General features: G+C 46.6%; 1 protein-coding gene across 2 annotated transcripts in view; it reads right to left on the reverse strand.

The window, feature by feature from the left end:
* Nucleotides 1-27,767, reverse strand: part of fat4 (FAT atypical cadherin 4) — a 388,547-nt gene that overhangs the window by 305,580 nt on the left and 55,200 nt on the right. The window lies entirely within an intron of this gene.

Here is a 27,767-nt window from a genome sequence, read left to right on the forward strand (position 1 = left end):
CCTATTTGGGATAGGCAAGTGACAAAGACGTATTTGGAGGATTGAAGATAGAATTTGTTTTATATCTTATTTTGTTAAAAATGAATTTTCTCTGCTCTCTTAAGGCTGTATTAAAAAGCTACATGCAGGCAAAGGGACTAAAAGGGAAAGCTGGATAAGCAGGCGACTGGTTCTCAGTGGTGAAAGACACTGCCAGTATTACCATAGAAAATCTTGAGAACCAAGGGAACCATGAATTTTATACAGGCGAAAAACATGGCAGCACACAGGGGACTGGCAAGCAGAAGGTTTGGCAAGAAAACAATACTGTGCAATTCCTCTGCGCTGAGGGGAAGTTTGTATTTTGCATTTGAAATCAGTACCGGATGAATTCTACTATGTTTGCAGCCAACCATGACATCAGTGATCATCTCTCATAAAATTCTGCTTTTTCAACATCTGAGAATCAACGTTTGCAAAGGTGAATACACTAGCACCATTGGGAGTTGCTTAAAAATTGGAACACATGAGGCGCATGATGGTTCAAAATTAAATTGCAAGTGCCTTTATTCTCATTTCCCATTTACCCACATTCCAATTTAATTCTGAGGCCTCTGGGCACCCATCTTTATTTTATTAGAACTTTGGTTAATATTAGTCATACTTATCATCCAGTTATGCATTGGGTGGAGTTGCACAGAAAATAGGGCATCTCTAGCCAGGCTCATAATATCTGAGCAGTTACGGTATGCTGATTAGGAGGAATCAACCCACGTTCAGGTGCATTTTGATTTGCCTCCTTTTATCGCGAACCATCACATTCCCCGAAATTGCTTAGTCTCTTTCATTGAAATGCTAAGCAGATTCTGGCTTTTGGAGCATACAAAATTATTACAAAGAAAATCCCATCTCCTTTGTTAGCAAAGGTCAAAAGCCTTGTTATGCCTATAATTTCAAGATGCTTTTAAATTAACTGCACCTACATTAAATTTGCATTTCATTCTGGAATTAGCAGCTTGTGAGAAAATAAATCAACTCTGAATTTTATTTATTTGTACATTCACATTTGAAATGGCACTTGAAAGCACAGGACCAATTTGGTTGATAAATTAAGGGACAGCAAATTAATTTTAAATTTCAAATTTACAATAATTCCAACATGAACATCGAGACTGTCCATCAAGAAATAAGAATTTCCAAGTGATTAGTGATCACGCAATGGAAGTACTTGAACAGTGATGCTGTTATCAGCTACCATTGTGAAGATGGCAATAACCTTCTGGTACCTTACCCGAATGTCCACTATTCATGTGGTCTTGTACGATAACTTATGGCATCACTGCTAAACCTCATCTCCACCTGCATCTCAAGATGGTGCTGGAGCGTGGCGACTCTCTGCGAGCTCTCTCACACAGATCCTCTTTCTACACCTTTTATCACCATACTAACCATTTAAAACGTAATTCTAACACTAACACCATCTCTAACCATTCTGTTTAATGTTACATTGTGTATTCATGTATGTCTTATGTTTTTTCATGTATGGACTGTACTCAAGACAATACTTTTCACTGTACCTCGGTACACGTGACAATAAATCAAATCCAATCCAAATCAAATCCAAACCCGATTCTGGTCTCACCTCTGGTACGCCCAAGCAGACCAGTACTTACAAAGAAAAACCCTGGCTGATTCTTCTGCTTCTCCCCCTCTAAGTGGCTCCTTACTTTCAGTGCACTCCAGTCTGGAGCTAATGGGATTGACTAACTGAAGACTAAAGATAGGGGATGAAACCTGTCACTTTCTGGTCTCTGTGGTTCATAACCATATTACGACACAGTGCATCAACCTGCTAAGGCATGAAAAGCATCAAATTATTTCTGATGGTTTTGAAAGATGCTCAGACATTTTGGTTTGTGGGAAATATTTGAGGACATCAAAAAGGTTGTTTGCTGAGTAAAAATGATATATGTCCAAAAGTATGAGTGAGTTGAGTTTGCATCAGTAATTATGGTCATTAACTGATTCAGCAACTGCAAAATTCGAGTTGTGTGTATTCAGCCTCACATGATTGGATTCTGTGATTCATTTTACAAAACGTCTCAGTTATTCATTTACAAAAGCATTGTAGGAGGACATACAAAGTATGTCCCAGAATTGATCCCATCCTTGATCTCAGCCAGAACAGCAGTAATTACACCACAATTACATTTTGTGTCTCGAGTCGAAAAGAGAGAACTCAGCTGGGCTCCCATTCCTCATCCATATCCAGTGGGAAAAGTGCATGTATGTCTGAATAGGAAAAGGACAGGGCTGGGTTATTCTATGATGGAATGGCTTGCCGGCAATCATTGCTTACTCATGAAGCCTCCTGCATTGGCAAGGTACCAAATGGTAGCTGTTGATTGTGGAATTGGATCCATAGCTGAGACCAGCTAACTCAAGAGGTGGGAGCAGAATCCACCTAACCTGCACATCTTTGGACTGTGGGAGGAAACCGGAGGACCCGGAGGAAACCCACACACACACAGGGAGGATGTGCAGACTCCGCACAGACAGTGACCCAAGCCGGAATCGAACTTGGGACCCTGGAGCTGTGAAGCAATTTTGCTATCCACAATGCTACCGTGCTGCCCATCTGAAGAAATAAAAACCAGGGGCGTCATTCTCCGACCCCCCAGCGGGTCGGAGAATGGCCGTTGGCCGCCGTGAATCCCACCCCCGCCGGTTGCCGAAGTCTCCGGTACCGGATATTCGGCGTGGGCGGGAATCGGGCCGCGCCAGTTGGCGGACCCCCCCGCTGGATTCTCCGACCCGGATGGGCCGAAGTCCCGCCGATAAATTGCCTGTCCCGCCACCGTAAATTAGAGTACCTATTTACCGACGGGACAAGGCGGCGTGGGCGGGCTCCGGGGTCCTGGGGGGGGGGGGGGCGCGGGGCGATCTGACCCCGGGGGGTGCCCCCACGGTGGCCTGGCCCGCGATCGGGGCCCAATGATCCGCGGGCGGGCCTATGCCGTGGGGGCACTCTTTCCCTTCCGCCTCCGCAACGGTCTCCACCATGGCGGAGGCGGAAGAGACTCTCCCCACTGCGCATGCGCGGGAAACTGTCAGCGGCCGCTGACGCCCCCGCGCATGCGCCGCCCGACATGTCATTTCCGCGCCAGTTGGCGGGGCAACAAAGGCCGTTTCCGCCAGCTGGCGGGGCGGAAATCCCTCCGGCGCCGGCCTAGCCCCTCAATGTTGGGGCTCGGCCCCCAAAGATGCGGAGCATTCCGCACTTTTGCGGCGGCGCGATGCCCGTCTGATTGGCGCCATTTTGGGCGCCAGTCGGCGGACATCGCGCCGTTTGGGGAGAATTTCGCCCCAGGTTACCATTAACTGAAATGGTAAGCTGTCTTTTTTTTCTATTTATCTGCTGATGGGCCTGCTGCACATTTCCAGCATCTTGTTTTCATTTATTTCCTGCACTTTCTGTTCCTCTTTTTATCTTTAAAGTTTGCATACTGATGAGGTTTCTTTATTCGTAATGAAGAAAGAAAATAAATTTAAAACAGAGGAACAACATTGTTGAATGTTAATGATTACTGCCTCATTGTCATAAATGAATAAAAGATGGCCCTTCAACAGGGCCCGAAAAGCAAAACAGTTCAATCTGAAGATGTATATGTTGTGATAACCTATCAATGTGTGGTTTTTAAACATAGCAGATAAGCCTGATCAACACAAAATGTCACAATGCGGATTCTCCGGTCTCATCTGTGACAGGACCCATTGCAAGCGAGAATGGAAAGTTTTTAAGCCAAAACTCCATTCACTCTCAGCGGCACCAGAGATTCCCAGTCATGAGCGAGGATGAAAGGTTTTGGCTATAATTCCTGTTTCTTTTTCCTCAAGCACTACTCAGGGTGGGGAAGTATTGTGGCTCAGTGGGTAGCATCCCTGCCTCCTAGCCAGAAGACCCAGATTAGAGTCCTACCCCAGGTCTTGATGGACATGGAAGGTGCGTTCATAATGCAGCCAACAGGCCGAGTATCAACTTGTGAAATCCTTCCAACACACCGATGGCAGGCAGTAGGAGCAGGAAAGACTCCTAGACGGCGATGCATGATGCGGAGTGGCGCCCCTCAAGCTATAAGCCCCTGGTGACAGAGTAGAAACAGAGAAAATAGTAACAGGGGAAGGCCATTCGGCCCTTTGAGTCTGCTCCGCCATTCATTATGATCGTGGCTGATCATCCAACTCAATAGCTTAATCCCGCCTTCTCCCCATATCTTTTGATCCCCATTGCCCCAAGTGCTATATCTAATTGCTTCTACAATGTTTTGGCATCAACTACTTCCTGTGGTAATGACTTCCACAGGCTCACCACTCCCTGGGTAAAGACATTTCTCCTAATCACTATCCTAAATGATCTACCTCATATCCTCAGACTGTGACACCCTGGTCCCCCACCATCTGGAACATCCTTCTTGCATCTACCCTGACTAGTCCTGATCGAATTTTATGGGTTTCTATGACATCCCCCCCTCATTCTGAACTCCAGCAAATACAATCCTAACCGACTCAATCTCTCCTCATAAATCAGTCCTGCCATCCCAGGAATCAGTCTGCTAAACCTTTGCTGCACTCCCAGGTGTGGCCTCACCAAGACTCTGTATAATTGCAGCAAGACATTTTTGCGATGGGGACATTTGAAAGTCTGCCTTGTGCACCAATAGGCGCAGAAAGAGAAATAACAACTACTCAGGATTAGGTTGCAGGGAATAAAAATGAGGAGGGAGATTTGAGAGATAAAATGGATATGCTTGGAAGTACTCCTGGGAGTTGTGACCAGTATCTTCTTTCTGACTTTGAATTTCTGTAATGCTAAAAAAGACCTGAACATGCTAGATGGTGTAGCCACCTAAAATGGCTGATTCCCTATTAATTTGGCCAAAACCCGATTTAAAATGGCTAACCGAAAAGGCTGATGGGAAAAGCAGCCAACAGGACACAAACGGACAGCTGCAGACAGAATAGCGTATTCGGATCTGGGGAAGTCGTCCCAGATCGATACCTAAGACTATTAGCAGCACATCAACACAGACATCTGCCGTTTAATCGGCTATCCTCGGCAACAATTGCAACATATTAGCAATAGAATGCCGGGCCATACCTTTCGGCATCTGCAGTGGCCGAAACAAAGACAGGTGAACGACCAACCCCACGATCGAGGAATCGCCCCATTATTGGAGCATATCGAACCCAGTGATTGGGAACAAGTCCAATCACTTGGGACTCAGGGTCAAGGGCCGCCCCGAGAGGCGGGAAGCCCCTGGGCCCTATAAAGTGAGGGGCCAAGTTCAGATCTCTCTCTCTCTCTCTCCCTTCTTCACCTGCTCGCAACCTTCGCAAGAACCTTCGACAAAGAACCGTAAGTCTGACTCCAGCGATCGTTACCCGATAGAGATTCCTAGCCATCAACCCGTATCAGCCTTTTGAATCCCGCAGGCCAGATCCAATTCGATAAACTATTCGTTTCCCTGACCTGGTGGGCCATCTCCTAAAGTTAAGTATTGGCCAGTAGTGGTAGGTTTTGATATAGATAGTAGGATTATTGTGTAAGTATTGATTGCTGTACATAATCAATGACCGTTGATTTCAATCTTACTAAGCGGTGTGCTGACTTATTAATCATAACTCGAGCTTGAACCACGTGGCGGTATCAGAAAGATACCTGGCGACTCGTGAGCAAAGGTGACATAATCAGAGCTAATAAAACTAAGGCTAAAAAGAGCTTTATTCATGCATTCGAAACCCAAAAAAACCCAAAAAACAAACTTTTTTTAAACAGTTGTGCAATTAATTTATATGTTAATAAAGCAATGTAGTATTATTTTACAGGTGTAGTAAGTGTTAGCAGGGAAGAATTACGTGTGTGAAAGTTGGCAAATTGAGGAACAATCCAGTATTGTGGACTATAGCTTCCCTCGGCTTAAGTTATCACAAATGTAAGTAGGCCTCGGCCTCAGAAAACCAAATATATCTCAATGTCAAAACACAACTGGCCCCAAGGGTTTCAGATAAAGGATATTCAACTATATATATATAACATAAAATATAAAACTGTATGAGTAGCCTGCTTGTATCCTTAGCTGAAAGTTCTCACTGTTGATTTATGATGTATGATTTATCAACTTCTCCTCCTTGAATACTTTTATCTCATCCAAAGTTTCCATTAGCTAGCAAGATAGATACAAACATTAAGGGGGTATGCCATGAGGAAGAAGGAATGTTATTAATCTGCTGAATGATTACTCAGATTCATGTTTTCATTTTGAAGAATGGTTTAACTGAAACCTGTCCTACTTCACAGTTCTAGCTTAAATACGCTCATTTATTTTGAAGAGCGAATGATATACATGTTTTCTCAATGAACTCAATTAATCTCAAGAACCTTGGGCCCGATTCTCCAAAATGGAGACTAACTGTTCGCGCCGTCGTGAACGCCGTCACGTTTCACGACGGTGCGAAATGGGTGCGGGGACTACCGATTCTGTCCCCCACAGGGGGCCAGCACGGCGCTGGAGCGGTTCACGTCGCTCCAGCCTCCCTTCCCGGCGCCACGCCAACCCGCGTATGCGGATGGGCCGCGCCAACCCGCGCATGCGCGGGGGACTTCTTCAACGCTCCGGCCCCGACGCAACATGGCGTGGGGGTTCTGGGGCCGGATGTGGAACAAAGTAGGCCCAGGGCAGAGGGCCGGGGGGGGGAAAGAGAGGCCAGACCCCATCAGAGGCCCCCCTGGTGAAGGAGCGCTTTTCCCCACCCCACAGGCAGCCCCCCGACCCTCCGTGCAGAGTTCCCGCCGGCAGCGACCAGGGGTGAAAAGCGTCGGCAGGACTCTGCCGTTTCCGCTCGGCCCATATGGGCCGGAAAATCGGCGGCCTGGCCTCGTACAGCGGCCCGCGACCGGCGCCGCACCAAACGCGCCGATTCTCCGCACCTCGGAGAATCGCGCTCCGGCATCGGGAAGGCGTGGCGCAGTTGCACCGATTCTCCAGCCCGCCACGGGGCTCAGAGAATCGCGCCCCATGTACCTCTAAATATTAGAAAGATGCTTGTAATTGGGATTTCTTTGTGGTTGAACTGACTCAAAACATGGCTAGCAAAGGAAAGGTAGAAAGCGAGTTGATGTTCTCTGACTGTCTCCATTAATAAGTCAGTCTCCACTCAATGATCTATTAATAATTTGCTCATTAAGATGGTTCACTGATGGGCACTGAAAGAATTTGTTGCACTCACTTCCAGATAACTCTACAATGGAATATCGTGATCTTAACTGGAAAAGAAATGGAAGCCTAGTTCTCTGTTCTGCAAACAGGTTCAGGTTTGGCTAGTGAATCGCTAACCAGTACACTTACAGGTCTCTAACATATCCTGACTTGTACCTAGGGACAGTGTGTGCAAGCCACATGAGACAAACAGAAAACCCATCATGCACTCTCAGCATTATGGGTTGCAGAGTTTTAAACATAGCGATGAATTAATGGGCATTCCCTTGTTATCATGTGTACACATCACCGAATGTAATTTGAATATTCTTCAGAACGTTCACCCATTGAGGCATCATGAATGAGTGGAGCTAACTTCTTGATGTCAACGAAGGAATACCTCTGATAGACTGAGTACCAGACTTAATACAAACTTTAAACTGTTCAAATTCTGCAGACATAATGAAAATATGTAATTTATACACCCTCCTAACATACTTGAAGTTAGCAGAATCTGAGCAAGCAAGTAATTTTGTTTTAATACGTCAGGTATTTTAGAATATTTTTCTCCACATCAAGATATTTGCACAACTAAAACATTTCTCTCTGCGAAACAATGCAGCAACAGTGAGTGAAGCACCAGCTCTGATACAATGTCCATTATTATATATACTGGTTTCTAAGAGGTATTTTTCCAAGTACCAATTTCCACTATTTTCGTCACATTTATCGTCACATCAAGTAAAGGAAGGAAACAATAAATAAGAGTACCAAATAGTGGTTCTGTATAAATAGAAACAGGATTTTGCACAGCATTGTTTATTCAAAGAAATCTGTAACAAAACAAAAATTGCACCAGCTACTCATTAACTATTCAGGTACCACCTGCACTTTTCAGTTTAAAAGGACATGCTTTCTAAGAGTGACACTGACAAATATAATTCTTGTTAACTTTTAATGTTCAGTACATAGTAATTGGAAGCATGCAGGAAACCAAAGGAGATGGGGCTAATGATATTGATAAGATACCACCATTGCACACTACAAGAAACAGTGTGCGCGTGACGAGGCGTAACAAGCATCGTAAATCTCACAAGAGACCTCTCGCGAGATTTACCGGCCTCGTCATGTCCTGGGTCCGGTGCAGCGAGGCAGTTAGATCGCGCCCATGAAGGTACCTCCCGAAAACTTAATCAGGATGTGCACCCTTCTTAGCTGTTGGTCAATGAGATGTATGCGTGGAGCAGGACAATTGTGCAGGACAGGGTAGAGAAATAAAATACATTATTGAGCTAACTTCGGACAATGAATCAGAAGCAAAATTCTCCGGAAACGGCACGATGTCCGCCGACTGGCGCCCAAAACGGCGCAAATCAGACGGACATTGCGCCGCCCCAAAGGTGCGGAATGCTCCGCATCTTCGGGGGCCGAGCCCCAACCTTGAGGGGCTAGGTTGGCGCCGGACGAATTTCTGCCCCGCCAGCTGGCGGAAAAGGCCTTTGGTGCCCCGCCAGCTGGCGCGGAAATGACATCTCCGGGCGGCGCATGCACGGGAGCGTCAGCGGCCGCTGACAGCTTCCCACGCATGCGCAGTGGAGGGAGTCTCTTCTGCCTCCGCCATGGCGGAGACCGTGGCGGAGGCAGAAGGGAAAGAGTGCCCCCACGGCATAGGCCCGCCCGCGGATCGGTGGGCCCCGATCGCGGGCCAGGCTACGGTGGGGGCACCCCCCGGGACCAGATCGCCCCGCGCCCCCCCAGGTCCCCGGAGCCCGCCCGCGCCGCCTTGTCCCGCTGGTAAGGTAGGTGGTTTAATTTACGCCGGCGGGACAGGCATTTTAGCGGCGGGACTTCGGCCCATCCGGGCCGGCGAATCGCGTGGGGGGGCCGGCCAACCGGCGCACCGCGATTCTCGCCCCCGCCGAATCTCGGGTGCCGGAGACTTCGGCAACCGGCGGGGGCGGGATTCACACCAGCCCCCAGCGATTCTCCAACCCGGCGGGGGGTCGGAGAATCTCGCCCCTATTTACTTTCTTGTTAGGCAGAATCTATGATGCATTTCCAACTGAAGAGAAACTAGCAAAGTGACCGTGCTCAGGATGAAGGATGGGTGTGGTCAATATGGAACACATTTTGTCAGCTTGTAGTGTTGCATTGAAGGATGTACACAAAGCGCTACTGAAATACTGGATGTTACAAATGATGCAGTGTAGCAACATTGAATAGATAAATGGTCAACATTATTTGAGTTGTATAAGGTGGATGATAAGTTCAGGAAGGAAAAAAAAAGGATGAATTGTTAATGGGTGCAAAATATTAAGAACACTTAACTGGCAAAAATGTGAGACTGATTATATTGTTATGGTCAAAGTGTGGCAAAAGAGTGTGCACATAGAAAATGGGATACATGGAGAGGAGATGATTGGAAAAAGCTGCTACAATTTGTTCTTGGTGGTTGAGTACAGAATTACATTGTGAGGTGTATGTGATGGTGTCAGTGATTCACAACAAGACAAGTAGATTCTTATGAAAGCTCGTATTGCGATAAACAGTACTCAAAGTACAGCGGAGAGATATTTGGGTGGATTTCCAACTGTCATACGAGAGAGTTTAAGTCAAGGTATGAAATGGCAGATGTGGATGGAGACGGTCATAACCTGGGGTTAAACAGGTCATGGGATATTAATGAAACCATAAGCAGGTCATGGGACACATGAGACTGGGGAATTGATATTCCTCCCCTCCCCCATACTGAGGGGTGGGGCAACCCGTTCTACATCCTGTCTAAAACTGGAGGGCCATGAACTGAGAGCCGGCTCCTGTCATAGAGTACCTGCTCTGTACTCTTGTTATGTTGCATTAAACCGCTTTCCTTTTTGTCAGTAATACCTAAGTTGAGAATAGAAGCACAAAGCTTTCTGCATTCCTGATGACAACGGTCCCTCTTCCTGGCAGATGCCTGGAGGCAGCATCCCAGTGACAGGCTAGGAGAAATAGGAGGGCCCCAAAATGTTTGCGGCAACGTCTCAGAGGTCATTCAGTAGAGTGGTTCTCCCTTTGCCATGATGGCCCGGCAGCTGTGGCCATGCTTTATTTTGAAAAATTCAAAAGTTTTCAGAGGGAAACTCCACCATGAGGTGACTTGGGGTTCCCACCTACATCAGTAGTACCCACCTCACCTGTCTACATCCTCAGGCACTCCGATTGGTTCCCCTGCCAGTGGAGCCTGCACACTGTCCTTAATTGGATAATGAACATAGGGGCAGCCTATTAATTAGCCATCTCCAGGAAGATCACACAAGTGGGTTGACCTCAGGCACCGTGACCATGTATGTTGAGAATAGAAGCACAAACTTTACCAGGCTGCTCTCCTCATGACAGCTACTTGAGATCAGTGTGCATCAAAATGGCTCCTGAACCTGGCCGGCTCCACTGCAATGACATATGCCCTAGTCCTCCACAATTTTCATGGTGTCATGCCAGCTTTTCAAAGCGTTGTGGTTCATTGCATCTCAGAGGTGTAGTGGACCATAGTTTGAATGAGGGAAGCTTTTGAAAGGTTTGTTGTAAAGATCCACCTCATGTCCTCTCCAAAATATGCCCCCCCACCCACCCCATGGCCCATGTCTTTATGCCATGGTATGGCTCTCAACCATCCCCCCCCAACCCTCTCATTGTACCTCATGCCCTCCCCCAACCAAACTATAGCACATCCATGCCCACTCACCCACTACACACCATATAGAACCAATAATCACTATATTGACAATACAATATGTAAAAAAAATTATTTTAAAAAGTCATGCTCTGTTAACTTTCCACTTGCTTGAAAAAAAACTCTGGGTGAAATCTTTTGGCTGTTCACACCATCGGAGTCTTCTGGTCCTGCTGACTGTGTTCCCCGCCGTGGGTTTCCCGGTTCAATAAAAAATCCCATAGGCAGTGGCAGGACCAGAAGGTCCCGGAACCAGCCAACGTCAGTTCACCTCTCTGCGAGGCCACGAAGAATCCAGCACGAGTTTTAAGGATACAAAGAAATAACATTTATTTACAATAACATATATATGCAACAGCAGCAGCAACTTTGCTTGCTGCTCACTCCTTCCTGCTGGTTCCAAACTGGCCAGCTTTATTTATACAGGGAGTCTGCTAATGATTTCTCCGCCCCCCCCCTCATTGGGAAAGCTCATACTCCTACAAGACTGTGGGATTGTCATTAGTCCCCAGCCAATGGTAAGCAGGCAGGTTATAACATCCCCCCCCCCGCCCCCCCCCCCCCAAAGTCCAAGGAATCCACCGAAGACCCTGGCGAAGGAGGGCTTCAGACTCGTTTTGCCGCAGACCAGACACCATTTGCACGTGGCGCTGGATCTGGCGGCGTGTGACGAGACAGAGACCGGCGCTTCCGTGATGAACGGTGTAACGGTTGTACCTCCACGGCCCGTGGGCATGAGGATTCCCCCTCTGATGCGTCCTGTGTCTCCACCTCGGAGTCAGAGTCTGCTACCTCCGTTATCTCGGCGTCTCTATCTCCATGCAGTTCTCTAACGACCAGCGCAGGCTTTGAGTGAGGCACCAGAGGAAGATTGTGAGGACTACTTTCCATTGTCTCTGGTCTCTGTGACTGTAGAAATGAGCTCCGGGGGCGGGGAATCTTTGGAAGGGGTAGTCTTCTGGACCGAACGTGGTCTACATGTTTGCGCTGGAGACGACCCTGGGCTTGCATCTGGTAAGATATAGGGCCCGTTTGGCGAAAGATTACGCCAGGGACCCACTGGGCACCACCAGCAAAATTCCGAACGAACACTGGGTCACCGGGCGCAAACTACCGAATCGGCCGATGCCGAGAAAAACCATGTCTGAGCCGTTCTTGTGTGCGGTGTACTTTTGGGCCAATGTCTGGGAAAACCATGCTAAGGCGGGTGCGAAGTCTCCGGCCCATTAGGAGTTCTGCGGGAGCTACCCCAGTCACCTCATGCGGGGGTGGTCCTATCCGAAAACAAAAAGCGAGCCAGTCTCGTGTCCATTGACCCGGAAGACTGCTTCTTTAGGCCTCCTTTGAATGTCTGCACTGCGCGCTTCGCCAACACATTTGAAGCCGGGTGGTAAGGGGCAGTGCGGATATGGCGTACGCCGTTCATCTTCATGAACCTCGCAAACTCCTCACTTGTGAATGGAGTGCCGTTATCCGTGACTAGCACCTCGGGGAGGCCATGCGTACTAAAAGACAAACGCATCTTCTCAATTGTTGCGCAGGATGTTGTGCCCTGCATCTTATGCACCTCTAGCCATTTAGACTGGGTGTCGATTAATAGAAGGAACATGGATCCTTGAAAAGGGCCTGCGAAATCCGCATGCAAGCGTGCCTAAGGCCGCCCTGGCCATTCCCAGTGATGTACGGGCGCGGCCGGCGGAAGCTTCTGATGCTCCTGGCAAATGGAGCAGTTTTTGGCCACCTTCTCAATGCGGTGTCAAGGCCTGGCTACCAGACATAACTCCGGGCCAACATTTTCATTTTGGTCACACCTGGATGCCGATTGTGCAAGTCTCTTAGTATCAGCTCCTGTCCTTTTTCCGGGACAATCACACTCGTCCCCCACAAGAGGATGCCGTCTTCCACGCTGAATTCTGACAGCTTGGAGGAATATGCCCACAACTCTCCTGGGAGCTGTCTATGCTGCCCACCATACAGGACGATGTGCTGAACCTTTGACAGGACTGGCTCCATCTGGGTCCACTCACGGATCTGTGATGCCGTGACAGGCAAGGTGTCCATAAAATTTAGGGTTGCAATCGGTCGTGGGTGTCGACATGGGGCCGGTCGATAAAGGCAATCGGCTCAGTGCATCGGCATTTGCTATTTACGTTCCTGGTTTGTGCTCCAGAGAATACTCGTATGCAGCGAGCAACAAAGCCCAGCGCTGGATCCGTGCGGAATCAATGGGTGGTATTGGCTTATCCTCTCTGAAAAGTCCCAGCCGAGATCCTTATGATCAGTCATGATAGTGAAGTGGCGGCCATACACGTACTGGTGGAAATGTTTCACAGCAAAGACCACTGCCAGGCCCTCCCTTCTTGATCTGCGCGTACTTTTTTTACTTTCCGCTGCAGTCAATGTGCGGGAGGCGAAAGCTATCGGCCATTAGGCCCCGTTCTCCATCTTGTGGGACAGGACGGCCCCAATACCATACGGGGATGCATCACATGTGATGAGCAAAGGCTTTCCAGGATCATAGTGGGTTAGTAACCCAGACGACGACAATTGTTGCTTTACCCGCCGTAAAGCGGTTTCTTGCGGCTGACCCCAAACCCTGGTGTGATTTTTCTTTAGCAGAAGGTGCAACGGGGCCAGCGTAGTTGCCAGATTGGGGAGGAACATCCAGTAATAGTTTACGAGGCCGAGAAAAGAACAAAGATGCAAAGTGTCAGTCGGGGCGGGGGCCTGTTGAATCGCGCGCACCTTCTCTGCGACGGGGTGCAAACCTTCATGGTCCACCCGATAACCTAGGTAGACTACTTCCTTTGCCTGAAATACGCACTTTGTGCGACGTAAACAGACTCCAACCTCCGAAAAGCGTCCAAGGACATCCTCCAGATTTTCCAAATGTTCCTGCTCTGACGTCCCTGTAATCAAAACGTCATCTAAGTAGACAGTGACACATGGTAAACCTCTCAAAATGCCCTCCATAACGTGTTGAAAAATAGCGCAGTCAGAGGATATACCAAAGGGCAAACGTGTATATTCATACAGGCCCCAGTGTGTATTAATCGTTACATATGGTCGGGAGGCAGTGTCCAGCTCCAACTGTAGGTAGGCATGACTCATATCTAATTTTGTGAACGAGAGTCCCACTGCAAGCTTCGCGTAGAGATCCTCTATGTGAGGCATTGGATATCGGTCGAGTCGGGAAGCCGTACTCACTGTAAGTTTATAGTCGCCGCACAAGCGAACTGTGGCATCTGGCTTCATTACAGGTACAATTGGTGCTGCCCAGTCAGCGAAACGGACGGGCCTGATGATACCCAAAGTCTCCAAACGAGTGAGCTCCCCTTCTACCTTCTCGAGTAAGGTGTAAGGCACAGGGCGCACCCGGAAATAGCGCGGCGTGGCTCCTGGTTCGACGTGGATACGGGCTACGGTCCCTTTTATTTTCCCCAAACCGGGCTGGAATACATCTGGGTATCGTCCTACCACCTCAGTCAACCCTCCAGAAACTGTTTGGTGGATGTGCCGCTCCAGCGTCATTTGGCGCAAGCCGCGCATGCGCAGTTGGGGCAGCCCAATCCTGCGCATGCGCGGGGAACGTCTTATGCACGCCGGCCTCTCACCAACTTGGAGCAAGTGGGCCCTGATCGCGAGCCAGACCTCATTGGAGGCCACCCCGGTGAAGGAGCCCCCCTCCCCCCCGCCCCACAGGCCGCCCCCCCAGCGCCCGCAGAGTTCCCGCCGGCAGCGACCAGGGGTGGACAACGCCCAGGCGGGAACCTTTTGTGTCGTAGCGGCCGCTCGGCCCATCCGGCCGGAGAATCGCCACTCGCCGGTTCTCCGAGCGGCCCGGTGTGAATCGCGCGCCGCTGGTTTCCAGGGGGTGGGAGAATCGTGTGCGGGGGTCGGGCGGCGTGGCACGATTCACGCGGCGTCCCGGCGATTCTCCCACTCGCCGTTTGGGGGGGGGGGGGGATTAATAGTGCCCCAAATTCTTCCAAGCATGACCCATATTGTCTTCTTACTATATACCCCTGGAAACAACACTTTGCAATGTTGTTCATGCAGTTGCCCTCCTAGGTTTAACATCTTAGTGACCAGAGGGGTTGAAGAATATCCTTTCCACGACTGGGGTGTATATAACTTTTTTAAAATAAATTTAGAGTACCATTTTTGTTTCTAATTAAGGGCCAATTTAGCATGGTCAATCCACCTACCCTGCACATCTTTGGGTTGTGGGGCTGAAACCCACGCAAATACGGGGAGAATGTGTGAACTCCCCATGGACAGTGACCCAGAGCCGAGATCGAACCTGGGACCTCGGCGCCGTGAGGCAGCAATGCTAACCACTGCGCCACCGTGCTGCCCTTGGGTGTATATAACTTAACCAAGCAAAAGCAGAATAAAAATCTCAGGATGTTAGATAAACTTGGTATCAGGTAATAAAGTGTAATAAATTGTAACAAATATTTCACTTGCTCTTAGCTATCCTAATAACAGTTAAATAATTGCAAACGTGCAAGCAAGTCAGACAAATTAGGAACTATTTGGATACTGCTTAGAAGGAAACGAGATGCAGGCACATGGGAATACCTCGGCCTTAAAGTTTCCCTCCAAATTACATTGAATATGTCAGAACTCCTTCATCATCACTGGGTCAAAACCTTGGAACTCCTAATCGAACAGCATTGTGGCAGTTTAAGGGGTCTCTCTACTACCTGCTCCAAAGGCATTAGATTTGGGCAATAAATGATGACCGTGCCAATAATGACCACATCTGTGAATTTAAAAATAAAACTTTCCCTTTTTAGTGTCATATTTACAGACATCTTTTTTTGATATTTCTGTCCCTTTTGAGATAAGCAGTACTACTATATTCACATTCAAATCTATTTTGAATGCTGAGGAGCTAGTTGTGCTCCAGCGAGTCTTTTTTCATAGCTTCAATTTCAAAGCAAAAATAAGGAACGGCAACAACCTTTCTCTTCAAAGTCAAACAGAAAATCGTGATTCCTTTCTTGAAATAATATTCTGTCGCAAAAGTTATGTGGCAAAACATTAAAAATCTTCCACAAAATTAATATGAACAAAAGTTGAGAAAGCTTTCTTCCTTCATAACCAAGAAAGTTTCCAGTGCACACAATCTGTGAAAATAGGAAGTTTCCAAAACAAGCTGTTAACTTTAAACAAGTATTTCTTCTAACAATACTTTGTTGCAAAAGAAGCAGCCAGAACTCCAGCAGTTCTCTAAGTATGCAGAGGAGCATTTGTTTTTGTATAAACAGATAAACATTTGTTTGTTTTGTGACTGCCCGTTATGTAATAATTTATATTGGAGAAGTAATGATTTACCAAGCAGTAAGAAGTTGGAGTCAGTCGGTGATGGGACACAGAACCCAGTGTTTCCATTCACTGCTTTGTTCAAACCATCTCTTGTTTTTTCTCAACAAACCATGTCACAAAGCTGCACACTCCCCTCCCAAAACTGCAGCTGTCAATACTGTGGTACTCATACTCTGAAAGCTCCAGTCCTTAGTCAGCCTTCCCATGAAAATCAAGTCAATGACCTGACTCTGTATCTCCTGTGAAACAACTCCCAGCAGTCATTTTTTTTACCGAGTTCTCACGTGTTTCAAATGTTGAGTCTGCTCGTTATACAATACATAATGCATTAATCCCTTCTATCTGAGATAGCCATGAATGATTTGATTGTGACTGATTAGCCATAGTATTTTTTCTGCTTAGAAAAATTCAGGGAATGTTAAGATGTATCTCGGCCCCAAACTTCATCCTTGCCTTCCTATCAAATCGAGTGGAAGAGAAAAGTCTTTGTTTCCTTTGGCCCTTGTGAAACTTCTCGGCAATAAAATGTGTAAAGATTTCCTGAATCTTTTGTCAACTTAAAAGGCCCTGTTTAGTCAATCTCTGTCACTTTAAGAAAACTGAAGATGGAGACAGAAAAAACACGCTGTTGTTGCTGTTTATAAATGCACTTTTTGAGGCCAAGTGGGAAATCTTATGCACTGAATTACACAAAACTTTTAAACGAGTTGCATTTAAAAAGATTGCATAAAAGCCTGAATACAGGTCGTTTCACAGTGACCATAGAAACAGCAGAAAAGGTAGAAAATTCAGTCCAAGGAACTTCAGATGACTTTATCAAAGTGTCACTAATCAGGGCTCGAAGACACAGGGTTTTAGTGTTTCCACTAACTATCCGAATATCTCTGAAAAGACTAATGACCCTCTAAGAGCATTAGTTTAAATGCCTTGTCAACAGCTCGCTAAATGAAAAATGCTCATTACTCGCTCTCAAGATTAGTCCCATACAAATCACAAGCATCCAGTTGAACTACTGACTTTAAACACAAAGAGATGTTAGGGCGCAAAAGGGGTAAAAAATAAAGAATAGCTTATAGAAAGCTGCAAGACAAAAAAAGCAGACTTTTTGCTCTTTTTTTGTTTCGATGATCATTCACAATAAAGATTATGGGACCGTAAGAGAATGAGGTATTGTCTTCCAGTGTTTTTATATTGTCTATTCTGGGGCGAAATTCTCCCCCAACGGCGGGATGCCCGCCGACTGGCGCCAAAGCTGGCGCAAATCAGACGGGCATCGCGCCGGCAAAAAGGTGCGGAAGTCTCCGCATCTTTGGCGGCCTAGCCCCAACATTGAGGGGCTAGGCCGACGCCGGAGGGATTTCCGCCCCGCCAGCTGGCGGAAATGGCGTTTGTTGCCCCGCCAGCTGGCGCGGAAATGCGGCGCATGCGCGGGAGCGTCAGCGGCCGCTGTCAGTTTCCCCGCGCATGCGCGCGAGCGTCAGCGGCCGCCGAAAGTTTCCCGCGCATGCGCAGTGGGGAGAGTCTCTTCCGCCTCCGCCATGGTGGAGGCCGTAGCGGAGGCGGAAGGGAAAGAGTGCCCCCACGGCACAGGCCCGCCCGCGGATCGGTGGGCCCCGATCGCGGGCCAGGCCACTGTGGGGGCACCCCCCGGGGTCAGATCGCCCCGCGCCCCCCCCCAGGACCCCGGAGCCCGCCCACGCTGCCTGGTCCCGCCGGTAAATACCAGGTTTGATTTACGTCGGCGGGACAGGCAGTTTCTGGGCGGGACTTCGGCCCATCCGGGCCGGAGAATCCAGCGGGGGGTCCCGCCAACCGGCGCGGCTGGATTCCCGCCCCCGCCCAATCTCCGGGAGCGGAGACTTCGGCGGGGGCGGGGGCGGGATTCACGGCGGCCAACGGCCATTCTCCGACCCGGCGGGGGGTCGGAGAATGACGCCCCATATTAGTTGTGCATAATTTATATGCAATGGGTACAAGTTTGTACCAGCTTGCAACTCTGTTAATCTCTCAGGCAGGTACAGCACAACCTCTAATAAAACCCCTCTAGGGAGTCTTTAAATGTTTGGTGTTAGGGTAAAATGAGAAATATTGACTAGCCACCATTAAACACCTCTCCCAGACTTCCCTTCCACAGAAGACAATGAAAATGAAACCAGGAGAGACATATAATAGGCGGCTGACCCAATATCATCCTACCATTAAAAACATTGCCTGCAACAGTTCTTTACAACAGACTCATATTCAGCAGGTGGCTCCAAAAAGCGCATCACCAAATTATTATGAACCTGCCTTTATTGCAGCAGTTGCTCACACAACTATTAAGCTATTATCATATGATATGGTTAACATTGCCTGAAAAACAATGAAGAAACTAGCCAAATATAGAGTGGAAAGAGAAAAATCACTGCTACAGAAGTTATTTTAATAGAGAAGTTAATCCACATATAGAACACTTTTATATAAATATGTTAAATATGTTCATACATATCTGATTATTTTGCTAAAGATTCTTTAAGTAATTGTATAGCATTTATGAAAAAAGATTAGGAACTGACCACAACTGTTGTAAAAAGAAATTGTTTTGGTGTAGTCATTGACCATTGTACAGTGATTCACATAGTGCCAGACAGGCCTGATGACAGTGGAACAACGTTTGAAATGCCCAATATAAAATTGTATAGAAGTTAATAGTTTAAATGATATTGAATTCCATCATCAACAAGCAGAAGAATACCAAGGCACTCTAGCTAAAGGATTATTCATAGACTCCCAGTGAAACCGTTGTAACAGTCTATAAAAGGACTATATCACTCTCAAGCATTCATGGAAGCAGAGACTGATTTACATCAGACAACTTCACACATAACCCACCCGATCCAATAAACAAAAAAAGGTCTTTCATTTATCCCCAGTTTGGATCTCTCATGGACAAACACAAAATTGTCACACAACAGGGATAACATTTTACACTAATCCCAAAAAGTATTAGGACAAATCTCCGTCAAATCTTTCGCAACTGGTTTTCAATTTGGAATGAAAGGGGAGAGGAATGAAAGATTTAAGTCCATCATAGCTCTTGGGGTCGGTGGAGAGATTGGTGAGGGGGAGGGGGGGGGGGGGGTGTTGAGAGATATAGGCAGAGATCAAGCAGAAGGCTTCTGTTAAACAGTAGATTTACAATAGGTTTGCAATTTGCTTGACTTCGATTTTCTAGTCGGCAAACGTGTCAGTATATTTGCAAGGAAGGAATTACATGTTCATGAGTGTCATGTGTTTGAAACAATTAAGGACACAATTTTTAAAGTGGCAAATTGTTCTTCGTATTTTAAAGTCAAGGGCTGTAAATGTTTACTTGTCTGGGGAACAAAATGCTTACTTGTCCTTTAAAAATTCACTGTAATACTTCTTTAAATAGTTTTAACAGCAGGATCAACAGAATAAGTCACTCTAGACACTGGGTGGGAAGGATTAAAATGCTTATCAGCTCACCCATGCCTGCGACAGGACAATTTTTTTTTATTGAAACCATCTACCGTAGTGGGATTCGAGCCAGGAATACCAGAGTATTTTTCCATGGTTTGTGAGTTTACCATTTCAGTGACCTATACCACTCGGCCACAGGATGGCCTCTTGAACCACTGTATTCTTTAACGACCTTCTAATGCCATTTACTACTTGAATCACAAGTGATTGTTAGCTGTCATTTTGAAGGTTTGGGTTGCAATTGGTTGTGCCGTTATGCCAGTTACATGCAGTGAGAAGCAGTAATGTACTTGTGAACCTCTGTGAACCTCACCCCAGCTCTATCACACTGCTTTGACCTCTCCCTGGCTTACAACGGATTCACAAGAACTGCAGTTTAACAGCAGTTGAATACAGTAGGCAAACTATTAAAGTAATTTAACATCCTAATACGGGTACTTTGAACATAATATAACCATTAGCGTCAAGAGTAAATTGTTCTAATTACCTTTCATGATATGTTGTTATGAGTCAATGGGCACAATGGGCTCAAGTAAGGTTATCTAGATGTTTCCCTAAATCCAGCTGTTTTAGTGATTTTCAGTCAAAACACAATTTTTTGAATGGCCGACAGCTGACTGACCCTACCTGATTCTCTGCCCACATCCGCCTTTGAGCAAACATTGCTCATCTTCACAGAGTAGCCCTGTGAGACTGCTAAAATTTAGTAATTAAAACACAGAATGGTGTTACAAATAAAAGGGACAATTCCCAGATACACTTAGACTGGTAAAACAGTGACTCGTTTAAGAGAGTGAGAAGAAAATTTCCATTCCTTCTGCAAATTGTGTTAAATTGTACTTTTTTTTAGTCACTGAAATTCAATCTTTTCCAATTGAAATTGATAAATAGTTTTCCCATTTTGTGCATTAGCTAAGCTCCACTACGATATGGTTACGGTCATGTTTGCAGTTGATACAAGTACAATATAGTGATTTTCCAGCTCATAAACCCCAGGTAGCCTTCAAACAGGCAAAGAAAGTTTAATACTGCACATCCTGCGTCTCATCCTTTTATTGCCTCTCTTTTACTGCACCGACCAATTTAGCAGCCTGTGTTAGAATTGCAAATGTATTCTTCTCACCTGTCGAAAATACCGCTGTCTTTTTGAAAACGATTTTGGTAGTTAAGGATTACATTTTTGTACTTGCTGGCAGATATTTCTGGTTAAATATCAAAAATTGAGGCCACAAAAGTTCAGAGCTGCTGTGTCCATTTTTTCAGGGCTAAGGAGTCGTTTTGACTTCAAAATGGTATCCATCATGTATGTGACACTTCAGAGACTGGTCTTGCTGGATGCAATTTTGGTGAGGGTATTAGCACGTACACAGCGGCCATCCGCTGGAAATATACAGAATAGGCAGACTGCTGATATGATGCCAGCTAAGTTCCAATTGATATTGATATGCTAGCACTACAATTGTGGAGCTGTGTCCCTTCCAATGAATGCCCTCTCCAAACCTAGCACAGCTCAACATGTTCAGCGACATAAAGGATTCCCCACCAGCACTACCTAAAGGAATCATCAACTGCTTTCTAATTAGGTGATGATTGTTTTCTCCTGGCTCTTGCTGCAACTAATGTTTGATGATTTCCAGAATTGCATAAATTTGCTGAAGTTCACAGAGAGTGAACATGGCATGTACAAAGGACTGTGTGCTTCAAGGATTTTGCACAGACAATTGCTCCCAGATATGGGTGCAGTTGTTTATGTCCTCCTTGCCTAAAGCATGACAAGGAGAATGAGCAGACTTCACAAGAAGCAGAAGAGCGAGCAGGAGAAAGGGGAGAAGAGCTCTCAGCAAGAAGCCATATCCATCAGACTCTCTACGGACCATTTCTCCTACTTGATCCTCAGCAAGGAAATATGCGTCAGATGTCTGCACTTCACTAGTTAGAATAGATAGAATCCCCTACAGTGCAGAAGTAGACCATTCGGCCCATCGAGTCTGCATCGATCCATGGCCCACCCTATCCCTGTAACCCCATAGCCTTCACATCCCTGGACACTAAGGGACATGGCCAATCCACCTATCCTGTACATCTTTGTTCTGTGGGAGGAAAGCAGACCATTGGGGAGCTAAAGCAATGATTCCAATGTCTGAAGTCTTCTGGAGCAGTCATGAAGTGTTCAGCAGAGTGTGTCATGGTCTGCTACATCTTACACCACCTCACCATCAGCTCTTGACATCAACTATACAGTGACCAGAGAGGGAGGAGAAACAAGAGGAGAGGAAGTTCGATGAGGAGTGTGAAGAAAAGGGAGGAGGCAACCAACACCCCATTTCTGGCTGGTCCTCTCCATGATCAACTGATCCAACTACAATATCATGAAGGCAATCCCAATTTCCCATTCACCAACAGTCCCGCACTTTAACTTCCCTCTGTTACTGACCACAACCACATCCACCAGATCACAATGCTAAGATAACGAACATTCGACATAATGAACATTCCAATCCAAATTTAGAAGTCAAACAATATGCATATAAAAATCGACTAAGCACACTTGTACAGTCCTTTAGCACCTGCCTTCCATGCGTTTCTAGTGTTGCAGTTCTTGGGTATTTCAAAAGGAAAAAAGCACACAAGTGGAGTTGTGGTGACGGGAAGGGGGTGGGAGCATGAAATGCAAGCTTTACACTATCTGCTCCTTAAAAATCAGAAAGCCTTGTGGTATGAGGGAGAAGTGGAATGTGAGAAGAATAATCATGTATGAGCATGCCGTCATCTTTGTTGGTTTCAGCCCTGCCACTGGCCTTTGTCAGTCATGATGAGGGACAACCACCTCCTCCATCATGGGGCCGGACATACAGCTGTGTTTGTCCCCTGCCAATTAAGGGCTTCTACCCTCTAGGCAAGGCTGTGAAAGTATTTGAGGGCAAGATTGAAAATTTTGAAATATAATCAAATCAAGGAGCCAGGAGTATCCGCCAGGAACTAGAATGGCCCACGTTTAGGACTTTGCACAGGTAAGGCACAGACAATGGCCATAATCTGATGGCCCCAGATTTGCAGGCGGCTTCATACACAGTCAGGTGTCAGACACAGATTTGAGAGTGCTGACCCAAATGGTGAGCTGGTGCCTGTCTCCCAGAAAAGACAAAGAAGGAAAACTTTTTTTTCCTGCTAATTGTTTCTTCTGTGATTATAAGCAGCAATTGTTACAGCCTTTGCCATGTTGACCAAACCATCTTCATTCATCACCTCCCCTCCATGTCTAGCTCAGTGGAACTGCACATACCTCTTCTCTTACATATTTAATCTTATTCAGGTCATCTCCAGCAATGATTGTTCTTTCAGGCCGCACACCTTTATCTCCGAAGTAAGGGAAAATTGTATCCAAAGTTAGGCTTAGTGGTTGGAAGCAAAAGGTAATGGTTGACGGATGCATTTTTGACTGGAAGGTTGCCTCCAATTAGGTTCTGCAGGGCGCAGTATCTGGTCCCTTGCTTTTCATGGTATATATCAATGATTGGGGCTCAAACATAGGGGCCATGATTAAGAAGTTTGCAAATGAAACAAAAATTGGCCATATAGTTGGTGGGAAGGAAGGAAGCTATAGACTGCAGAATGTATCAATGAACTGGTCAGATGGGCAGAAAGTGGCAAATGTAATCAATCAGGAGATAGGTCATATCAGGGTAAACAATGCAAGGGAATACACAATAAATGGGCTGCATGCTAAGAAGTGTAGAGGAGCAGAGAATCTTGAAGTCCACAGATCCTTGCAGGTAGCTGGGCAGATGATAAGGTGATTAAGAAGACATTTAATAGCTAATGTAGAGAATATAAACGCTAAAATTGTATTAAACACTGTTTAGGCAACAGCTAGAGCAGTGTGTAACATTCTGGTCAGCACATTACAAGAATCATGCAATCGCGCAAGAGAGGGTACAGAGAAGATTTACAAAAATGTTGCCAGAACTGGAGAGTTTTAGCTACAGGAAAGAACAGGATAGGTTGGGTTTGTTTTATTTGGAACAGAGGTAAGATTTAATTGAGGTTCATAAAACTGAGAAGCCTTGAGACAGTGGGTGGGAGAAGCCTGGGCGGCATTCTGTGATCCTGAGGCTAAGTCCTGTTGACGCCGTCGGAAATGCAGTCGCATTTCACGCCACTCCAGCTGCTGATCCCGGCATAAACTGGGTGTCGCGGGATCCGCAGCATGCGCGCATGCACAGTGGCTTCCTTCAACGCGCCAGCCCCGACGCAACATGGCGCAGGACTACAGGGGCCGTGGCGGAAGAAAGGAGGCCGCCAGCCAGAGGCCGGCCCGCCGATTGGTGGGCCCCGAGGACACCCCCCCCCTCCCCTTCACAGGCTGCCTCCTGGTCCTTCAACACCGCGGTCCCGCCGGCTGAGAACAGGTGTAGACGCGCTGGCGGGACTCGGCGTTTTTACGACGGCCGCTCAGCCCATCCCGGGCCGAGAATTGGCAGGCCGGATGCGTAGAGCAGCCCCCAACCAGCGCCGGGCCAACCACGCCGGTGCCAATTCTCTGCTCTGCGGAGAATCACGTGCCGTCGACGGGGCGGCGTGGCGCGATTCGTGCCAGTCGCGGGGATTCTCCGGCCCGCCCCCGGGCTGAGAGAATCCCGCCTCCTATCTCCTTCAGCAGGGGCAAACCAGGGGCAAATATTAAAAGTAATTGGCAGAAGGACTTCAGGTAAGTTGAGGATGGTGGGAGTCTCAAACTTACTGTGAAAGCATGGTGGAGGTAGAAACCCTCAACACAAAGTACATGGATGTGTACTTGACGTTTTGTAACCTACAAGGCTATGGAGCAAGAGGTTAGAAAAAGAATAAGACTGGATAGCTCTTTGTCAGCTGGCACAGCTAAAAGGCCTTATTCTGTCATGGACTATAAAGGACGTACCCTATATGGCCATCAGTGAACTTTGCTGGGCTGCACACTTGGCACCAGCTTCCCCACCACCACGGGCAAAATTGCAGCAGTGGCAGGAGGAGGCCCTTTAAGTGGTCATTAGTTGGCCACTTAAAGGGTCTCAAATGTCCCAGGGTAGGTTATAGGGCCTCCCAAAGCCTCCCCCTTTGATGGGTAAAATTGCAGCGGGGGCAGGTAGGGGAAGGAATTGTGCCCAATTTTATGGCCATTGATACACCTCCCCTAGGTGGCTGTAAACTCCTGGCCCTTCATCCAGGTTCACAAATAGCAAACTCTGTGCCAACATCAATGCCACACAGTACTTTCCTTCTCATGCTTTCTGGAACACAAATCTACCCTTCTGGCCAAGGTGGTCCACCATCTGTTCCAGGAGGTGTGCCTGATCAAAAACATCTTACTGAGGTGATAAAACACAGTCCTGATTTTTAAATAAAAACATTTCAACACATCACGGTAACAAAAAGGGTTAATGGAATTAATAAAAAAATGAAATGACTGATTAATTGGGCTTGGAAGTTCTTTGGAAAGAAGCAAGGCACTCAACTCACCAGTTTCCAAACCACAAGAAACCTGATGCGCTGCTTCAGTCTCCCAGCAGGCAGTCAGCTCTTAGACTCTTAAAAATTTCAGAGCTAAAAGCCAACATAAATCTGCTAAGCACATTTGAAATGCTCTTGAAAACTTATATTCCTAATGGTGAGTACTGGGACCAAATAACGTCCCGCAAATTGTTTTTCATATCCCATTTGGAATATCAATAATGTTGTGCAGTGCGTTTGATTGCCGTGAAAACCTCTGATAAGTGCAGCACTGGTCTCTGCCGGCCAATGAATCTCAACACCCATGTATAACCACGTAGACCTCATATGTGCCTATGTCTAGCTTGGCTCTGTTAAAGTGAAAAAAGGCTTTTCACTGGACTTACGAAGTTTGGGAACAGACTGAATTACAATCAGTAATTATGTTAGTTTTTTATTCAACCAAACAGACAACTGGAATTCATATTAATTTATGGGATAATTCTGGTTGCTATGTGGGTACGCAGCTAATGATAAAACTTCAAATTAGAACTCTGGGTAAATGGATAAATGTCATTTCCATAAAAAACAAATGTTAGAAACCGAGCTCAGTTCCCAAAACACATTTCATTTCGATTTTCAGCAGTGTGGCAGTTAATTTAATGGCCATAATAGCAAAGAAATGGAAACAAAACTTGATAGCCAGTTCACCAATACAAAAGGCATTTCTAGATAGATAGAGTGAACAGCCATGTAAAATGCTGTGCATTGGAACAGTAACCAATCGTAAAAATGGCAGCTATGCCCGTAAAACTGTGACCGCAAAAATGTGCAAATTCCTAGATGGTGTTTCCTCAATTTGCTACAGTATTTCAGGGTCCTTCCAAGGTTTCATGCCTGTGTTGGCTAGGTATTTTTCAGGCTTTAGCGTACTGAGGGGGGGGTTCCGTCCCCAGTAGGGGCGGAGAATTCAATGTGAGTCTCCAAGTGGCTTTATGCCGGCGGGATTTCCCGTTGACACCGTCCCCGTCCCTTCATCCAATGATGCCCTGGGGTCCCCGCCGTGAAAGGTCAGGAACCCCATTACCATACTATTAAATAGCATTTGTGGGCTTCCCTGATGCATTATCCCTCTATGTAAGGAATTCCACATCCCCCAACATTGCCGGTGTAACATCACACCGGTGGTCTTTACAACAGATCTGAACCAACGGGCATCTGGCGAATCGTCCCCACCACAGGTGCTCAGGTAAGCGGCAATTGCCTTAGCTTATCTCAGCAGGGAGTTAATAAGGTCACACCACTCAAGGGCCGATTTTCAAAGCGTGTTACTGCATGCGCGGCGATATTGTACCCGTGCTCCGCATGACTTCCTATTGTTGGGAGTACAGTGACAGTTTCCTAGCATGTGCTCCTGGCATGCGGAGCTGTGTGTCAGTTGCATTTATTGGAGAGAATCCAGCTTTTGGTTTCAACAATCCTGTACTCGGGCGGGGTTTTTGCTACTTGACCCTATTCAATGGCCATTGCTGGAAAGCATGTTTAATATTTGTGTTTGCTGAAGACTCCAATTTTGTCTGTGGTACATAGCATGTCCAAACTCACTTGTTGGATGATCAGCCACTTGGACAAGAACCTGTGGATGGTGCTACTTGTGGTTATGTTGAAATTCTGGAAAACAAATGCTACAAATATGGTGGAGGGTTTCTGAGACTGCACCGTGTTGCCAGAAATTTGCATTCCTCGCAAAGCCAATTAGAACAAATTTATGATAAGCTCACACCATTGTATAAAAGTCCAGTTTAGTTTCCACTGAAGTCAAGTGTAAATGGCTTTTTATGTATGTAAACACGTGATGCAAGTAAATATTTGCAGAAAGCTACTAGGAAAATTAGGATCATGAGAATTAAACAAGTGACCAGCGAAGTGGAGTCCGAGAGATGGGGACTTTCTACGTCTGTGGTCTTGATAACTGCCATGGCCATCTCAAACTATTTTCTGGTATCCTATACTCCCCATATATCCTCTACTTCCCATACCCTCCTACCCCTTCCAAGCTCAAATGCCTCTATAATTTTCCTGACAAAACTCGCATCCAAGTAGCTTATACAGTTTTTTCCAAAAACGTAATTCATTACAGGATGCCACTGCAACACCTCAGCAGCCATGAGTTTGATCATCCACATCCTTCTGCGCGACCATTAATTCCCTCGTATCCAACAATCAGTGACTCACACCCTTGTTACTCTCCTTAAGTATGGCCCACCTTCATTCATTTAAGTCGAAGAGGTATACACTTGGATGTATCTGGCACCCAATTGCTTTAGCCATTCATCACCAGATCTACTTAGGCTACATTGAGTGCTATTGGGCATCACTTTCCTCTGTTAAAACTGCCCATTACTCCAATATCACCCTAGCGTGTAAGGATAACACTTGGTTTCTTTTGCCACTCCAAACCAATCTCCCCTTCCTCCTCTACCCTAACCTCCATAAACAAATGTGAGGAGCTCATGGGCTTCTTTATCACATAAACT

This window comes from Scyliorhinus torazame, chromosome 3 (assembly GCF_047496885.1).
Source record: "Scyliorhinus torazame isolate Kashiwa2021f chromosome 3, sScyTor2.1, whole genome shotgun sequence".
In the NCBI taxonomy this organism is placed as follows: domain Eukaryota; kingdom Metazoa; phylum Chordata; class Chondrichthyes; order Carcharhiniformes; family Scyliorhinidae; genus Scyliorhinus; species Scyliorhinus torazame.